This window comes from Diceros bicornis, chromosome 1 (genome assembly GCF_020826845.1).
Source record: "Diceros bicornis minor isolate mBicDic1 chromosome 1, mDicBic1.mat.cur, whole genome shotgun sequence".
Classification (NCBI taxonomy): domain Eukaryota; kingdom Metazoa; phylum Chordata; class Mammalia; order Perissodactyla; family Rhinocerotidae; genus Diceros; species Diceros bicornis.
In genome coordinates this window covers 32,787,568-32,805,591 of record NC_080740.1, presented here as the reverse complement: position 1 = coordinate 32,805,591, position 18,024 = coordinate 32,787,568, and positions in this window count along the sequence as shown.

Sequence of the window (18,024 nt, the reverse complement as noted above, 5' to 3'; positions counted from 1 at the left end):
CTTCTTTGTTTTTATGTACTGCAAATATATTCTCCCAATCTGTGAGTTCATTTCATTCTCTTAATGGTCTCCTTTGATGAACAGAAGTTTATGTTAATGTGGTCAAATTTATCTATTTCTTTTTATAGATGGACTTTTATAGACTTTTTCTGTCCTGTTTAAGAAGTTTTTGCCTCCCCCAAAGTTATAAAGATATTCTTGTATATTATCATTCTGAAACACTATCATTCTACCTTTCTCATTTAGACCAACAACTCACCTTGAGTTTATTATTTGTAAAGTGTGAAGTAGAGCTAAAGACATTTTTTCAGAGTTATCCATTGACTTACCACTATTTATTGAAAAGAATACTCCCTTTCATTACTCTACATTGACGACTCTGTAATAAATCAAATGTCCATATATATGGGATTGGTTTTGAACTACATTTTGTTTCATTTACCTATTTGTCTAGCCTTGCACCAATATCACACTGTGCTAATTACTATCCTGACATGTGATCATATAAGTCCTCCAATTCTGGCCTTCTTCATGATTGTCTTGGCTGTCTTAGGCCCTTTATAATTCTACCTACATTTTAGAATATACTTGTCAATTTTCACCCCCCAAAAAATCGCACGCACAAAAAAGATTTTGGTTGGGATTGCATCAAAGCTATAGATAAGTTGGAGAATATTTATATCTTTACAATATTATGGCTCCCAATGCTTGAATGTGATATATACTTTCATTTATTTACATCATATTTATTTTCTATAAATAATGTTTTATAGTATGTGTATGTGCGAGTGTAGGGTCTTGCATATCTGTCATTAGATTTATTTTTAGGTATTTGAATTTTATGCTACTTTAAATGATATTATTTAAAATTTTATTTTCTAATTGCTGCTTATATATAGAAATACAAATGGTTTCTGTATACTGCTCTAGTATCAGGAAACTTCTATATTCACTTATTAATTCTAATAGTGTATCTATAGATTCTTTTGGATTTTCATCATACATAATCACATTGTTTATCAATAATGACCATTTCTTTTCCAATCCTAACATCTTTTACATATTTTTCTGGACTTGTTGCCCAGGCTAGGACCTCCAAGACAATGCTGAATAGAAATGTTGGTAGCAGATGTCCTTGTTTCCTTCCCAACCTTTAAGGGAATGATTTTACTCTTTCACTATTTAGTATGATGCTAGCTGTAGGCTTTTTTGGTAGATAGACTTTGTCAGATTAAGAAAGTTCCCTTCTATTCCTATTTGCTAAGAGTTTTTTTTATGAATGGATATTGAATTTCATTAAATGTTGTTTTTGTGTGTGTGTGAGGAAGATTGGCCATGAGCTAACATCTGTGCCCATCTTCCTCTATTTTGTATATGGGATGCCACCACAGCATGGCTTAATGAGCAGTGTGTAGGTCCACACCCGGGATCTGAACCTGTGAACCCTGGGCTGCCGAAGCAGAGGGTGCTAACTTAACCACTACACCACTGGGCCAGCCCCTCATCAAATGTTTTTAATTCACCTATTGAAATATCATATGATTTTTTCCCTTTGTTCTATTAATGCGGTGAATTATACTGACTGATTCTTGTATAAATAAACCAAACTTACATTCTAAGTCATCCTGTATGGCTCCTTTTATATATCACTGGATTTTTTTTTGCTAGCATTTTGTTTAGAATTATTTTGCATCTATGTTCATGAAAGAGACTGACTGTAATTTTTCTTTTTTGTGATAATCTTATAGAATTTTTTTCTCAAGATTATGCTGGCCTCAAAAAACAAGCTGACTGTTGTTTTCTGTTCTCTGGAAGTGTCTGTGTAACATTAGTATTATTTTTTCCTTTAATGTTTAGAAGAATTCATTAGCGGAGCCATCTGGGCCTGGAGTTTTCTTGTGGGATGGTTTTTAAATAGAAATTTGAGTACTTAAATTAGATATAAGAATACTCATGTATTCTATTTCTTCTTGCATCATTTTTGGAAAAGTTGTGTTTTTCCATCAATTTTCCCATTTTATTTGATTTTTCCATTCATTGGCAAAAAGTTGTTAATACAATCCTCTTATGTGTTTGTAACAAATGAAGAATCTGTAGTGATGTCACCATTTCTACAAGTGGTATTAGGAATTCTCTCTCTCTCAATCTCTCTCTTTCTCTTTCTCTCTCTCATCATTCTTGCCAGGAGTTTATCTTTCTTATTAACTTTTTTTAAGGACCAACTTTTACATTTGTTTATTCTCATTATTGCGTTTGTTGCTGTTCCATTATTTTTTTGCTCTTTTATATATTATTCCTTCCTTCTACTTTTTGGGGTTCTATTTGGTGTTTTCTTTTCCTTTACATTTTGAGGTAGATACTTAGATCTTCAGCCTACATACATGATTTTCAGCGTTTCCTTCTTTGAAGCATATGCACTAAAAGCTATAAATTCCCTTTAAACCTAAGTTTTAGCTGCAGTTCACAAGATTTGATATGCTCTATTTTATTATACTTCAGTCCAAAATATTTTCAGCTTTTTATTGTGATCTCCTCTTTAACCAATGGATTATATATAAATATACTTTAAATTTCTGGGCATTTGATGATTTTCTACTTTATAGATAGATTTTTAGCATAATTTTACTGTGGTCAGAGAATATGCTCAATATTATGTCCTTTGAAATTTGTAGAAACACGTTTTATGAACCAGTGTAGCTCAGTTGGTAAATAATTCAAAAGCACTAGAACATAATTTATATTTTGCAGTTTTTGGGTAAAGGTTCCTAGATACATTAGTAAGTTCTATTTTGTAAATCATGTTGTCAAATTGTCTGTATTCTTGCTAACTTTTGTATGCTCCTTCAATCTGTTACTGAGAGATGTGTAATAAAATCTCCCTCTGTGATTGTGGATTTGTCTATTTCTTCTTTTACTTCTGTTAATTTTTGCTTTATAAATTTCAAAGCTATGATAATGAGTGCTTATAAATTAATAGCTGTTGTATGTGAGAAATTGTACTCTTCAACTATAATTATTGAATTGTCTATTTTTTTCTTTAAAAATATATGTTTCATATACTATGGGCCTCTATTATTTGGTGTATATACATTTATAATTGTTAAATCTTCTTGAAATGTTGATCTTTTATCGTTATAAAATGTCTCATTTATCTCTAGTAATAGTTCTTGTCTTAAAATCTATTTTGTCTGATGTTAAGATAGTTACTTCAGCTGTCTTATGGTTACTTTTGCCTGGCTTTCTTGCATTTAGCATGTAATAACGTCAATTCGTTGTCTTTTGATTTCTATTATTTCCGCTATAAAGTCAGGTAGAAGTCTGTGTTACCCCTTTCATCATGTCTTTTTTCTCTGGCTGCTTTTCAAATTTTCTCTTTGCCTTTTGTTTTCAACAGTCTTACAATGATGTGCCTAAGTGTGCTTTGCTTTGCATTTATCCTGTTTGGTTTTGTTTTGTTTTGTTTTTTGTAGTACTTGCTGAATATGTTGCTTCATATCTTTCATCAGCTTTGGAAAATTCATGGTCATTTTCTTTTGCTTCATTTTCTCTCTGCCAAATTGTTTTCCAGACTGATTGTACCATTTAGTGTTCACAGCAGCAAAGTATGAGTGATCCAGTTTCTCTGCATCCTTACTAACACTTGTATTCTGTCACTATTGTTTTGTTTTGTTATTAGCCATTCTAATAGGTATGTAATGATATCTCATTGTAACTATGATTTGCATTTCCCTAATGGCTAATAATGTTGAACAACTTTTTTTTTTTTTTTTTTTTTGGTGAGGGAGATTGGCTCTGAGCTAATATCTGTTGCCAATCTTCCTCTTTTTGCTGAGGAAGATTGGCCATGAGCTAACATCTGGGCCCATTCTCCTCTATTTTGTATGTGGGACACCGCCACAGCATGGCTTGATGAGTGGTGTGTAGTTCTGTACCCAAGATCTGAAACTGTGAACCCCAGGCCACTGAAGTAGATCATGCAAACTTAACCACTACGCCACCGGGTCAGCCCCTAATGTTGAACAATTTTTATGTGCTGATTTGCTATCTCCATATCCTCTTTGGTAAACTGTCTCTTCATATCATTTAGGATTAAAATATCTTCTTGGTAGATTGACCTATTTATCATTATGCAATGTCCCTCTCAGTCTCTGTTAATGTTTTTTGCTCTGAAGTCTACTTTATCTGATATTAGCATAGCTATTCTTACTTTCATTTGATTAATGTTTTCGTGGTATATCTTTCATTCTTTTACTTTAAACCTGCCTATATTACTATATTTGTTGTTGTTATTGAAGTGAATTTCTTGTCCACAGCGTATAATGTGTCATGTTTTCTAATCTACTCTGATAATCTTTGTCTTTTAATGGATATATCTAGATCATTTCATTTAATGTAGTTATTGATGTATCAGGGATTAAGTTTGCCATTTTATTTTTTGTTTTCTGTTTGTTCACTCTCTTTTTTGTTTCTCTTTTCTCTGTCTCCTAGAGGTTACTTGAGCATTCTTTAGAATTCCATTTTGATTTATCTAAAGTATTTTTGAGTATATTTCTTAGTAGAACTTTTAGAGTGGTTACCCTAAATATAACATTATATATACATAACTTATCATAGTCTACTGGTGTTGTTCCTCGGGGACTCAAGGTCCCTAGCTAGTCTGCCTGCTTCTCTTCACCTTTCAGACTTTTCTTACGCTTGTTTAATGTGTCAAGTCCAGAGGTTTTAATTTTCTTAGTGAAAAATATGTCTACTCCATGCTTCCAGAAGTGGAAGTCCAGTTCTCAGAGTTTTGATAAACATATACAATCATGTAACCATCATCATATCTAAATTTGGCTCAGTGCTATCATCCCCCCAAATTCCCCCTGCCCCTTTTTGGTCAACTCCCTCCTTCAGCCCCACTGATCTGTTTTCTGTTCTTATAGTTTTGCCTTTTCCAGAATGTCATATAAACAGAATCACACAGCGTGTAGCCTTTTGGGACTGGCTTCTTTAACTTAGCATAATGCATTTGAGAGGCATTCATGTCATTGTGTGTATCAGTAAATTGTTGTTTTCTGTTGCTGAATAGTATTCCATGGTACTGTAGTTTGTTTATCCATTCCCCAGCTGAAGGATATTTGGGTTGTTTCTAGTTTTGGGTGATTACAAATAAAGCCACTATAAAAGTTCCCATACAAGTTTTTGTGTGAACATAAATTTTTATTTGACTTGGGAAAATAAGTAGGAGTATGATTACTAGGTCTTCTTTCAAGTGTATGTATAGTTTTATAAGAAATTGCAAACCATTTATTTCCCCAAGTGGCTGTACCATTTTTCATTCCCACCAGCAATATATGAGAATACCAGCAGTTTCACATCCTTGAAAGTATTTGGTTTTGTCTTTTTTTTTGCCATTATAACTGGAGTGTGTGGTATCTCATGATTTTAATTTACATTTCCCTAATGACTAAGGCTGTTGAGCATTTTTCATATGCTTAGTCGTCATCTGTATGTTGTCTTTCATGAACTCTTCTTTCAAATCCTTTGCCCATTTTTTAATTGGATTATTTGTTTTCTTATTATTGAGTTTTGAGAGTTCTTTACATATTTTGGATACAAGTCCTTTATCAGAAATATGACTTGCAAATATTTTCCCTCTTTCTATAGCTTTTCTATTCATTCTCTTAACAGTGTTTTTCAAAGAGCAAGAGGTCTCAATTTTGAGTGAGTCCAATATATTAACTTGTTATTTGATGGATTGTGCTTTTGGATCATAGCTAAGAAACCTTTTCCTAACCTAAGCTCACAAAGATTTTCTTCTATATATTTTTTCCTGGTAATTTTTAAATTAAACTGCAGACATTGTTTTTGAAAGATTGTAGAGATAATTTGAGGCTCTGAATGATGTCACTTTCCTGCTAGAGAGAATATGCTTCAGCTTCTATCAGGCAATTAGGTTAGAGGCAGATCATTTTAATTTAATTGGGGATTGAGAAGACTCAAATCTTAGTTTCAGCTTTTCTGAGGGCAGGTATATTTCTTGTTTGTCCTAAGGTTTAAGATTTCACGGGGGCCCATTGAAAGCCTTGAGTTTTTATCCACCCTTTTGTTTTCTTAAGTAAGTCCCAGTTTTTGTCTCATCAGCCTTGTGAGCCTGCCAAAAGCTCTGCTTTTCTTCTCTTCATTTCAGCCACTGCTTATACATCAGCAAATGGCTCAGGAGAAATGTCTGGCCAAATGTCATGCTCTCTCTGTGCTTCCCTTCTCTTCAGCATCATAGCCCCTCAAACATACCGAGAAAATTCTTGGAAGCTCTTGGATGCCCTCAAACATTTTCTTTATCCAGTTTTCTTAATTTTATTCAATGAGAGGGTTGATCTAATATAAGCTAGTCTGACATAGTCAGAAGCAGAACTCCTCCCCACCAATTGTTCACATTGACTGTTCTAGAAGCATATTATTAACTCAGGGTCTCAGAGATTAGCTTTCCTTTGGAGCAATTAGCCTATAATGGGAGCTGAGACATTATAAACCTATAGGTTCACATAGATGTGGGAAATGACTTCATTTTCCTGCAGAAGCTGAAGTGAAGAAGCGTGATTCTCTCTCTCCAATATTTCTGGGAGAATGTGTTTTACCAACTTATAATGAGAGAAGCTGATACTTAACCACCTGCACCAGCTTAATGTAACAACTTTCTTTGCCTAAGTAGCATCAAAAATTTAATTACTTTCTCCTTCAGTCATTTTATGTGTTTATTCCCCACCCCCTTATGCCCTCAAAAGGGCTACCACTAGCAAACAAATCTGTCAAGTAATATCTAACATTCCATCCAGGACTTGATAGTATGGTTCCCTAGGACGATACAGGATGAAGGAATTTGTCTCCAAAGTGTCAGACAAGAGAGATAAAGTTTCCACAGTCAACATTAAATCTTTGATAGCAGCTCAAAAATAATTGAAACAAGAAATACCAGATATAAATGCACATGTGCCAGCTTTCAAAATTGAAACTAAAATCCTTCTAAGAATCCTGAATGGAGATGCTAGAGAGATTTTCAGAACTGGCAGGTGGACCAAGTCCAGTAAGATTATAAGTAAAGTGAGTGAAGGTAAGTTTTATACAAGAAACAGAAATAGGAAAAAAGAAGAAAGTAGAAATGGAGGACTCTTAAAGGTAAAATAATTGTTTGGGTTATAAGAAGAAATGAAAGATTTAGCTTAATAATGAGCAGCTTGACTAAGAGAAATGGCTAGAACAAAGATTCATAAGCATGTGAGTCAGCCCTGATGCCGTAGTGGTTAAAGTTCAGTGCACTCCACACCGGTGGCCTGGGTTTGGTTCCCAGGCATGGAACCACACCACTTGTCTGTCAGTTGCCATGCTGTGGTGGTGGCTCACATAGAAGAACCAGAAGGACTTACAACTAGAATATACTTACAACTAGAATATACAACTATGTGCTGGGGCCTTGGAGGGGGCGGGGCGGGGGAGGAAGATTGGCAACAGATGTTAGCTCATGGTGAATCTTTCCCAGAAAAAAAGATTCATAAAGTATGGACATTCTGAGCTTTCTAAACAGAATATCTTTAAAAGATGAGTAGCAAGGGGGCCAGCCTGGTGGCCTAGTGGTTAAGTGCACGTGCTCTGCTTTGGCAGCCCCGGGTTCGTGATTTCGGATCCTGGGTATGCACTGATGTACCGCTTATCAAGCCATGATGTGGTGGCGTCCCATATAAAGTAGAGGAAGATGAGCACGGATGTTAGCCCAGGGCCAGTCTTCCTCAGCAAAAAGAGGAGGATTGGCATTGGATGTGAGTTCAGGGCCAATCTTCCTCACACACAAAAAAAGAATTCCAGCTCTGCTGTTAATTCATGGAGTGACCTTGGAACGCTCACTTATTTTCTCCAGGCTTCTGCAAAATGGCAGATTTTTATTGAATCATCTTTTAGGATCTTAAAGGTGTGTATGGGTATAACCCATCTTTAAATATTGATATAAAGAAGTATTGGGCATATAGTGTATCTTCCTTGACATTTTTGCATTCAACAAAATATATTGTGGTGGGATTTAGACTTTTTTTAATCATAGAAACATGAATTGTACAACATAGCCTTTTCTCTCCATCTTCAGTCATTTAACATATACAAATCGAACTGTAAATACAAATATGTACAATTTGCAAAGAACCTGGATTCATAAGCCTAATTGTCCATGGAAGTCATTACTTCAGACTCATACCGAGCTAAGTTTTGTGGATAATTTCACCCCCTGTGTAGGTCATTTTTGGATGAGTGGCATATTTACTCACTCAAGAAGAAAAGAGACTTTGTCACTAAACATTTGTGGAGAAACTAAAATTTCACATCAGCAGTTTTAAAAGATACATGTTAACTCCACCCTTGACCTGATGTCGCCTAGTTAACTCTTTTTTTCATTGTTATATTTCTAGTTTTGAAACAAAAATCTATAAACACTGAAGTTATAATAACTCAAAAGCAACCTATAAAACTGATCCTAGAAATATTCATGTTTCTTTCAGAGCTGTTACGGTGGTTTATCTTACTTTTAAGTCCTGCCCCCTCACTTAAAAGACAGCTAACACTAGCGTACCTGCCTGCAATTATCTTCAAATTTCACAAGCAGTACTTAGTGACATTTGGAGGAGGCAGGGGTCTTTGAAGTCAACAGAGGCGTACCCTAACATCACACAGGTAAGTAATCAGAAACCTGCCACACCTAAGTCACTTAACCAAGAGGACTCAGTCTTGTGACCAACAGAGCCTTGTTCTCCTGGCTCCCTATTAACTGCTCTTTGAGTCTAACAAGTTTATCAGATGTCCATTTAAGCAGGAACCATTTTACCAGGTGTTTAGAGGAAGTTACAAAACGAAGAAAACATGGTTCCTGTTCTCCAAATTGAAAGCTCCAGCACCACAAAGTCCATGTGCATTTTGTTCATTGGTGCAGCCCAGTACCTGGCTTAGTGCCTGCCACATGCTAAGCTCTCCATACGTATATTAAGTAAAAGGAACTTAGGAGAGAAGGTAAACTAAACAGGAGGATGCTCACCTGTTGCAAAGATCAAGCAAGGCAGCAAGGCAGAAGGGACCTGAGCAGAAGGTCTTGAGGAATAGTTATTACTGACAGAATGCATTCTTTAGGGGCAGATGGGGAAAACAGTCACAGGTCTAAGCATATATAACCTGTATCAGTAAAAGTTATCCAATTTGACCCAGGGGTAAGTAGCATTTTTATTTTGATGATTTGAAAAATTTTTTATGCACAAAGAGTTAGCATTGTTTCTTTAGTCAGGTAGGTGTCTAGGATAACCCATTCAAGGAAGATCACTTAATCTAACGATGAAGCCCACATCCTTCACGTACTGATGGAAGCGTTGGCAGAACATATCGAGGCTGTATTCCGAAAACAATGTGGTTTTAAGCAGACATGGTAAGGGGGAAACCTGTAGTTTGTGGGTGGCTCCAGCAGAACTTTCTCAGGCTCAACTGAGGCAAAAGGAAAGAGCTAGTGTATGGATGCGCCCTTCAAGTTTTGCAGACTCAGTTTCAGTACCTAGCATTTTTAAATCTGTTCTATTTTAAAAACACTTATATAGTGTCTGCTATATCCCTGGCATTGCTCTAAGCAGCTCATATATCTGAACTCAGTGACTCTCAGAATAACCCTGCGATATAAGTAGTATCCTTGTATTATAGATGAGGAAACTGAGGCATGAAGTTAAATAACTCAAAGTCCTCAGCTAGTAAATGGCAGATGAGAACCCAGGCAGTCTGGCCCTAAAATCACTGGTGGCCTTCAAACGCAAGGTCCTGCTTGCTCCCTGCTCTGAGGAATAGGATGGGCACCAAAGGAAATAAAGCCAAGCTTTTCTCACTGCTTGACCCTTTCCAGCAGGCTCTTAAGGAATAATAGGGCTTAGTCCAAGCCAAAACTTTCACGCCTATACTCATCAGCCCTTCATTTGAATTATCACTAATTGTGCTCAAAAAGTGATGCATGAGCTTGTCTGTGGAAACCACTTTATTTCAGGGACACTGCACTGGTAATGGAAATTGCTCTCTTCCCTGACTAGCTGTAGGCAAGGGACCTGGGGCTCTCCATGGAGGGCCTGAGGAAGCTTGGCTGACAAATGTGGTAAATGAGTATTCAGGAGCTAAGCTCGTAAATTGTTCAGGCGCCCAAGTGTGGAGACCGGCTAATTAAAGTGAGGGTCTGGAAGAGAAGAAAATGCTAACGTGTATTTAGCATAATTATGTGCTGAGCATTTTACCTACGTTAGCTCATTTACTCCTCATAACAATCAGATGAAGTTAAAAACTATTAGCCCCTTTAAAGTGGAAGTCTTAGAGGCTGGGAGGGTTAACTCGTTTGTCCAAGATCGCACAGCTTCTGTAAACAGCAAAGGTGAGGTCAGACCTCGTGTCTGAGGCCCAAACCACGCCATCATACCAAATATTGCATCAGGACAGCTGAAGGAGCTGAGCTGAAGGCAGACACGCTGTGGACTATGGTGCAATGAATGCAGAACACTGCGCAGGCTCTTTGCCAGGGCCAGCCAGAGCCAGCAAGGAAGCAAGGAGCAAGATGACGCGGCTCATGAGCTGTGGCTGAGTGCAGAGGAGCCGGGAAGCCTGTGAACAGGCTAGTGGCCAAAGCTGGAGGCTGCAGCTGGGATTTCTGCCAGAGGAACTAGTCAGACAGACTGGGCTTCTCAGAGCCTGAAGCCTGCTTTTTCAAAAGTCAGTTGAGCTCCTCTTGAGCAGGCCCCTAGTGGGCATCAGCAGGGCAGGCACACTGCGGAGGGAAGCGCAGTAAACAGTACTGAACGTGAAGGGCCCCAGTGAAGTCATAATTGGAAGCACTGCCCAGACCTGCAGCAGCTTGTACCCCTTGGATGGACAGTATGTAAACAGAAGAGATGAAGAAGGGATTTGGTGATCTGGTGCTTCAGGTTTTGGGACTAACACTGTTTTTACACTATTTCTATACACCAAGTAATTGCCATATAACCTTGAAGGTAGGGATTGGGTCTTATTTCTGCTCTCATGCCCTTACCTCAGTGCTTTCCTTATGGTAAGAGTTTAGTAAGTGTGAGATGAATGAATAAATATTCCTATTAGGTATTGCATACATTGGATCTTTATTATACAACCTATAGCAAATCAAACCAGTTATTCTGGTTTCTGCTTTTCCTTCTATCTTTAACAGAGACCCGAAGCACTGAATTTGCATTTAATATTTGATCAGTGGATGAATGGAGTATCCAACTTAGTTGTATTTATGGTGTTCACTATTCATGGTGAACTCATGAGAGCATTTTGCAGTTCCTCGCCTGGTTGGTGGCTTGTGCATAGGAACAAATTTACAGTAAACGAAGCCCTTCTCTGGATTTCACAAATGCAAACTGAATTTGAGATGCTCCGAGACTTACAAAAGCACTTTCGTTATCTATTTAATAAGCTAAAGTGTTCTTTATTTATTTATTTTTTTTTTGAGGAAGATCAGCTCTGAGCTAACATCAATGCTAATCCTCCTCTTTTTGCTGAGGAAGACCGGCCCTGAGCTAACATCTATTGCCAATCCTCCTCCTTTTTTTTTCCCCCAAAGCCCCAGCAGATAGTTGTATGTCATAGTTGCACATCCTTCTAGTTGCTGTATGTGGGACTCGGCCTCAGTATGGCCGGAGAAGCAGTGCGTCGGTGCACGCCCGGGATCCGAACCCGGGCCGCCAGTAGCAGAGCTCTCGCACTTCACCACCAAGCCACGGGGCCGGCCCAACTAGAGGCTTATTAAAAGAAAAGTTCTCAAAAAAAAAAACAACTGTCCTTAGGCCAAGTTAAATTATGACAAGCTACTACGCATGAGACGACTTCTCTCATACTATGTGCTCCTTTAAAGGCAAAATTCATCAGGGAGTAACCAGCACACCCAGAAGCTCCTACAGCCTCTCTGTAACTTACCGAGAAAAATCCATCCTCTGGTTGCTTCACTTCCTGCCCTGAGTAAAACTGGATTTTGATTTAGTGCTAAGAGTTACAGAAATTGAGCAAGGCTCACAAACATCTGTCATTAAAACATAATGCTGAAAAAAAATGAATGCTCTTTAGAATGCTCAGTTTGTTGCCACCATCTTCTCTAATTTCCATCTGAAACAGTGTGGTTCTCAGATTCACATACTAGAAGTTAAAAACAATATGATAGGAAAGGTGGTTTTGCCCTCAGAGATTGTAGCAACTATTTCCTCAATAAATAAACTAAATGTTTCTTTTTGTTGATATCTTAACTAACAAATTATTCAAGATCTTTCTTCTAGCAAGTTATTGAAAAACTTACGAGCAAATGTTCGTAAGATTTTCTAAACCTAATGTGAATTCACAACATAGTGATTAATGAAGCCTCAACCTAGCTTTACAAATAAAACCTATGGTCAGCATTGCCTAAGGTTGTTCTAAATTTACCAACAAATTAAAAAGGGAAAGTGTAACACATGAAGACAACATCTTTTTTTCAATGTGACTGTATAAGAAAAAGACTATTATAAAAGCACTCACAGGATGCTTCCCCAAAGATTTCATGGTTTGTTATTGAACCCTCTGCAAGCAATTTCAATTATTTTCTACCTTTTTTTAATGAACTTCTATGAAAAGAAATAAATAAAAAGCATATGCCTTCATGCAGAACTAATCCGTGATGTAAAAAACCTGCCAGACTAAAATTAAAAAGAAAGCATTCTTATAAACATGTAAAATGTTGCTTTCACTTGGGACAATTTAGTAAGTGGAATTAGCAATAGTAGAGACCCAGAAACCTAGATGGCCTAGTTTTTTGCTCACTGAAGAAGTTATTGGGGGTAATCCCTGTGAGTGACTAGCATTGAGGCAATTAGGCAATTGTCATTCCTGGACTTGAAGCTGCTCTTAACTTTAAACCGCTTGTTCATTTATTCAACAAATATGTATTTCAGTATCAGCCATGTGGTGGGGACTGGAAATTCAATGGTGAACAGGTACATGAGGCCCTCACCTCAAGGAGCTCACAGTTTAGGGACCCACTAACTCAGGTGACTTTTCCAGCCCCAGACCAGGAGGACTCCCTGTAAGGGCTTGGAACTGACTCCAAAGTTAGCCCTATGCAGACTCAACAGGAATAATTATACCCGTTATACAGACATGAGAAGCACAGGGACATTCTCAAAGTCACACAGCTATTAGTTGTGATGAGACATGTCTCTGTCTCCTGGCTTCTGGCCTTGGCTAAAATCTGGTCAAGTTACTCCTCTCTGATCCATCACACTGGGAGGAATGCTCAGGATAATCTGAAGGTTTTGAGTTGAGACTGTCAGAAATATGGTAGTTGAGAAAAGGACCCGAGATCAGGTGAGGTGGAGGTACAGACCTAGGAGCTGTGAGGTGATCCTGAAATGTGTAAGTATAAAGAGCAAATACTAACAAGATGACCCAGGGCTACCTGAGAGGAATAAAAATAGCATTTACAATATGCCCAGCACTGTTGTAAGCATTTTGCATACACTAATTCCTTGTAAAAAAAAAAAAAAAGGCAACCTATGAGATAGCTTTAATTTCTACTTTATAGATGAGGAAACTAAGGCACAGAGGAGTTAAGTAACTTGCTCAAGATCACACAGCTAGTAAATGACCATGGTGGGATTTGGAACCAGGCAATCTGACCTCAGAGTCTATGACCTTAACCATTATGCATACTACCTCTCTTAAGACAGGGTCAAAAACTTTAGAGGGATATTTGCCACTCACTGTTCTCTTTCTCCTTCAGTGATTATGATGTACAAAATGACAACAGCCATTGCTTTCTATTTCACAGCACTATTGTGGGCTTTTTTGGGTGACTATGCTTTCTTCCCTTCTTTCTCCTAGGAGAACTCACTGCCCTTACCTGAGAGGGAAAACGTTCTTCCCACTTTCCACTCACTTACTACTAGCCCTGCCCTAACTGCGTATTTCTTGGTATTGCTTTTCAAGCATTAGCCTTTTTGACCTTCAAAATCAATAGTGTCTTATCCTGAGGGGAGCTCAGAAAATCAAAGCAGTAGGCGAGTGTGGGACTGTTATTGTCTATGAAAAATGCCTTGACACTAGTGGCACTGTGGCCACACAAAGTAGAATTTGCCTGTGTAGAAAGCAAAGCACTTTGTTCTAAAATAAGAGGGCTAGAATTCTTTTGGTTATTAAGAAACGGAATTTACAAAATCACGTTACCAATAAGTCCAAGGGTAGATGAGCTCCAGGTAACATGAGATAAAAATCATTGTGTTTGAATTTGCTGGTTAGGCAGGCATGGGTCCACCCTGGCACCAGTCACCTAATCTTATAGCCTGAGAGTAGGGGAAGAGTGGCTCCCAAAAGGAAAATCAAGGTACTATTTAAAAATCACATAAAATAGGAGTGGAGGTAAGGCAGATACAAACCAACAGCAGGCCAATATGGGGGCCCAGTCTCCACCCCTCAGCTTGAAAAACTGAGCAAACTTCCCTAGCAGGATAGCATTACGGAGAATTGAGGATTTAGCCTATGATTTTCTCTGAGTAAACTAAACAATACAGAAGAGGGAAGAAAAATAACATTTTTGAGCTCTCTAGTGCTGAGCACAGTGCTAGATGGGGGTTTGTTCATATCTTGAGGACCACTTCTGGCTTGACCAAAATTTTCTTTAACAGTTATCATGAGACTGTCATTCAGCCTGAATTACTGTGTTGATACTTAGAGTTCCTTAATTGTGTTCAGGAAAAATGAACAACCATATGGATTTTTTACAATGAATATTTTATCAATTCAACAATGAATATGAAAATAGGAAAGTAATTATATTTTTAATTTCATATTGCTCCTGTTGTCAAGTCACCAGAGGTGGTATCTGGTTAGAAATTAAGTTAATGCCATGGGATTTGGTGACTTAAAGTCCCATTTTTTTAATGCCCTCACAAGACTCCACATAAACACTTGTGTCGACATGTTTTAACTGTTCCAGTTCTTGTGAGTCTGACTTGATTAGTCACAAAATCTGAATGTTAATGTCGGAAGAAGATTTAGAGAATTTACAGAGAGATCAGGGGCCCTAAAAACTAGGAATAAAATTCAGGTCAATTCATATTAGGGGAAATATTCAACATAAACAAACAAGTTTGAGCGTTTCGCCATAGTCTAGGATTAGGTCTACCATACTGGTAAAGTGTGGGATCATCTTTTTCTTACATGGTTTTTGAGCCCCTTTCCTTGGGGAAAAGTGGATTTCTCATCAAACTCTAGGCTTTTGTTGACTCATAACCTTACACTGAATTGAAGAAGAAATGAAGAGCCCACCCCACTTACTGAACCACATACCCAATAATATAGTCTCTATGGATAGAGGCCAATGAATAGAACACATCCCCATGGTCTACAGTCCACCCTCATGGCCTCTGGACTGTGTGGGCTGGACCAGCCCAAGGCAGACTGTCTTCTCTGAAGAATGCCTGGGCTTGGTATATGTCCTTCCTATATGAACCCATTAGCCTACCCACTCAGGCTAACCCTGCACAGAGGGACTGTTCTTGCAAAGCTTTTACTATAATTTTAATACAGTGACAACTGCTTGTGATATCTAGGCCGTCATTGCTGTGCATGCCCAAAGTCACTCTTGAGCCATGTCTAGTTCTTGCAGAATTATGTGACAGAACAATCACACAACTCTGCTTTTTCATGTCCGTTAAATTTCGTTTACTATCATTATCCTTTATCCTGCCATTGGCCTTGAAATAAGAAGAGAAACAGGAAGTCTTAAAAAGAAAATAGCCTTCAAAGCTTCATTCCTATGTTCTTGTTGCTTTGACTGATCACATAGCTGCTAATAAGATTAGTGTCTTCCCTCCTGTTCGTTTTCTAGCAGAATTAGTTGCTGCTTTGTACCCTCTGCTGCTAATTTTGTTGGCAAATCTCTGGAGGATTCTAGCCTAATTTTCTGCTATTAGAAGCAGAACTGCTGTTCTAGTAGGTCACCTAACATTATTTAATTCCTTTAGGGGATCTCGAAGAATAAAACCTATAGGAATAATTCAGACACAAACATCAAATACAAATTAGGAACCAATTTTTCAGACAGGCAAATTGATTGCTTCAAACCAGACAATCCCTATTTCCCATAATCCTTATACCATAGGGTTGTTGTAAGAAGTAAACTATATATGTATATATGCATGCATGTTTACATATTAATAACATATAATATACTATATTACCTTGCAGTATATTACTTTATATTATATTGTATATTCAAATATAATCCAGCATGGTGCCTGACACATTGAAATGTAATAAATTTTGAATTTTTTAAAGCAAACAGGAACAATTTAAGGTTCATAAATATGCATCTAGGTCATCCTTTGTTTATTTGGGATCTGGAATATGTAACCTAAAGGTTATAGAAGCAACTTTCATTTTCTTCTCTTCTGTTGATTCCCTTTTCTTCATTTCATATACTTTGGAAACACTGTCAAAAGAAAGATGAGAAAAGATAGAGGTGATGCATTTCAAATTCCTCTAGACCAGCGCTATCAATGGAATGAGAGATGTCTTGGCATGTATCTCTCTCACCAGGTGTAATGAAAACTGGGAACAGGCAGAGTTCAGGGATGTCCTAGGACAAGAATGAAGATGCTCTGCTTGGTGCTCGTTTTATCCACAACCCAAGGCAGAGTCATGAGAAAGAAGGGGACTGGTAATGGGGGCTCAGAATAAGCCACCAAGAACCATCCCAGTAAGAGGAGATAATTAAATTATGTCAGGGACTATCAGTGCAAATAGAGGAACTGGCCCAGATTGGAGATAGGAGCCCTCATGGGACTTCTATGCTCAATTTAGACAAATGTCTTTATCTTTCTGGAGGTAAGGGCCAATGGCAAATGCAGTGAAATTCCCTCCAGGGCACTAAAGATACCAATCAATCTCTGGCAATAGCCTTGACTTAATCATTGAGTAAGAGATATTTGGGATATTAACAAAACAGTAGTGTTTTTTCTGAAGAGAAAAACACTCACACACACAGATAATACTTCACTGGTAAGGCATGGAGGCGCAGCTAATTTATATTGAATGATGTGAGGATTGTGGCAGCAGGGTCATTAACAGGATAAAAGCTCAATAAGGCGATAGCACAACTCACAAATCAGCACTACCAGGCGCCACAGAATGATTTGTAATTGACGTAATAGGCTAGAATTGAAAGCCCTGTACATTAACTAGCCTATGGACTTAATCGTTTGGGAAGCATTGTAATTGTGGAAAGCAGCAATTAATGTGGGCTGGTTGCAAAGTTGTATTTAAATTTGTAATTATTTAGAACTGATTGCGTTTTATGTGGAAAGATCCTGGAAGCTTAAGTGGACATCACAACAAAGTAATATTAGTAATAGCATAACTTGTTGTACTCACTAGAAAGTAAAGAAGGGAAGGAGGACACAGCAAAACCCAGCTGGGTCTTGGTTGAGCCTTAATGTTGTTCACAGAGCAACCTCCAACCTGCACATTTTGAGCAGAATAGTTTTCTGATAGTTTGGCCTAAAACACGCTTTCTTCATGGTATCATGACTCATAATGTATCAAAATCAGCTGTAGTCTAATATATTTGCTAGAAATAATACATACCAAGCTTTAGAATTGATTTACCTTTTTCCCTTAATAAATTAGAGTGGATTCAAGATTATCCTTAGCCTAATGCCGTTATCTCTCACTAACATTCCATATACACTCTTTAGTGAGAAGAGAGTCACCTAAAGAATGAGAAGGTTTAAGTGAGGTGAAGGTAAAGAACAGGGTGGGATAGCGGGAAGAAAGGAGGTAAAAGGGCATTTCTCCAATTTATTTGATCATGAAACATACTCCCATTTTCTCATGCAATGTTTACTGTATCTCCTCAAATTCTCTGGTGTGCAGTTGTCATTTTCTGACCAACCAGTACCTGAACCCCTTTCCTATTTTGGGGGACCCTCTACCATATAAGCTAGGGTT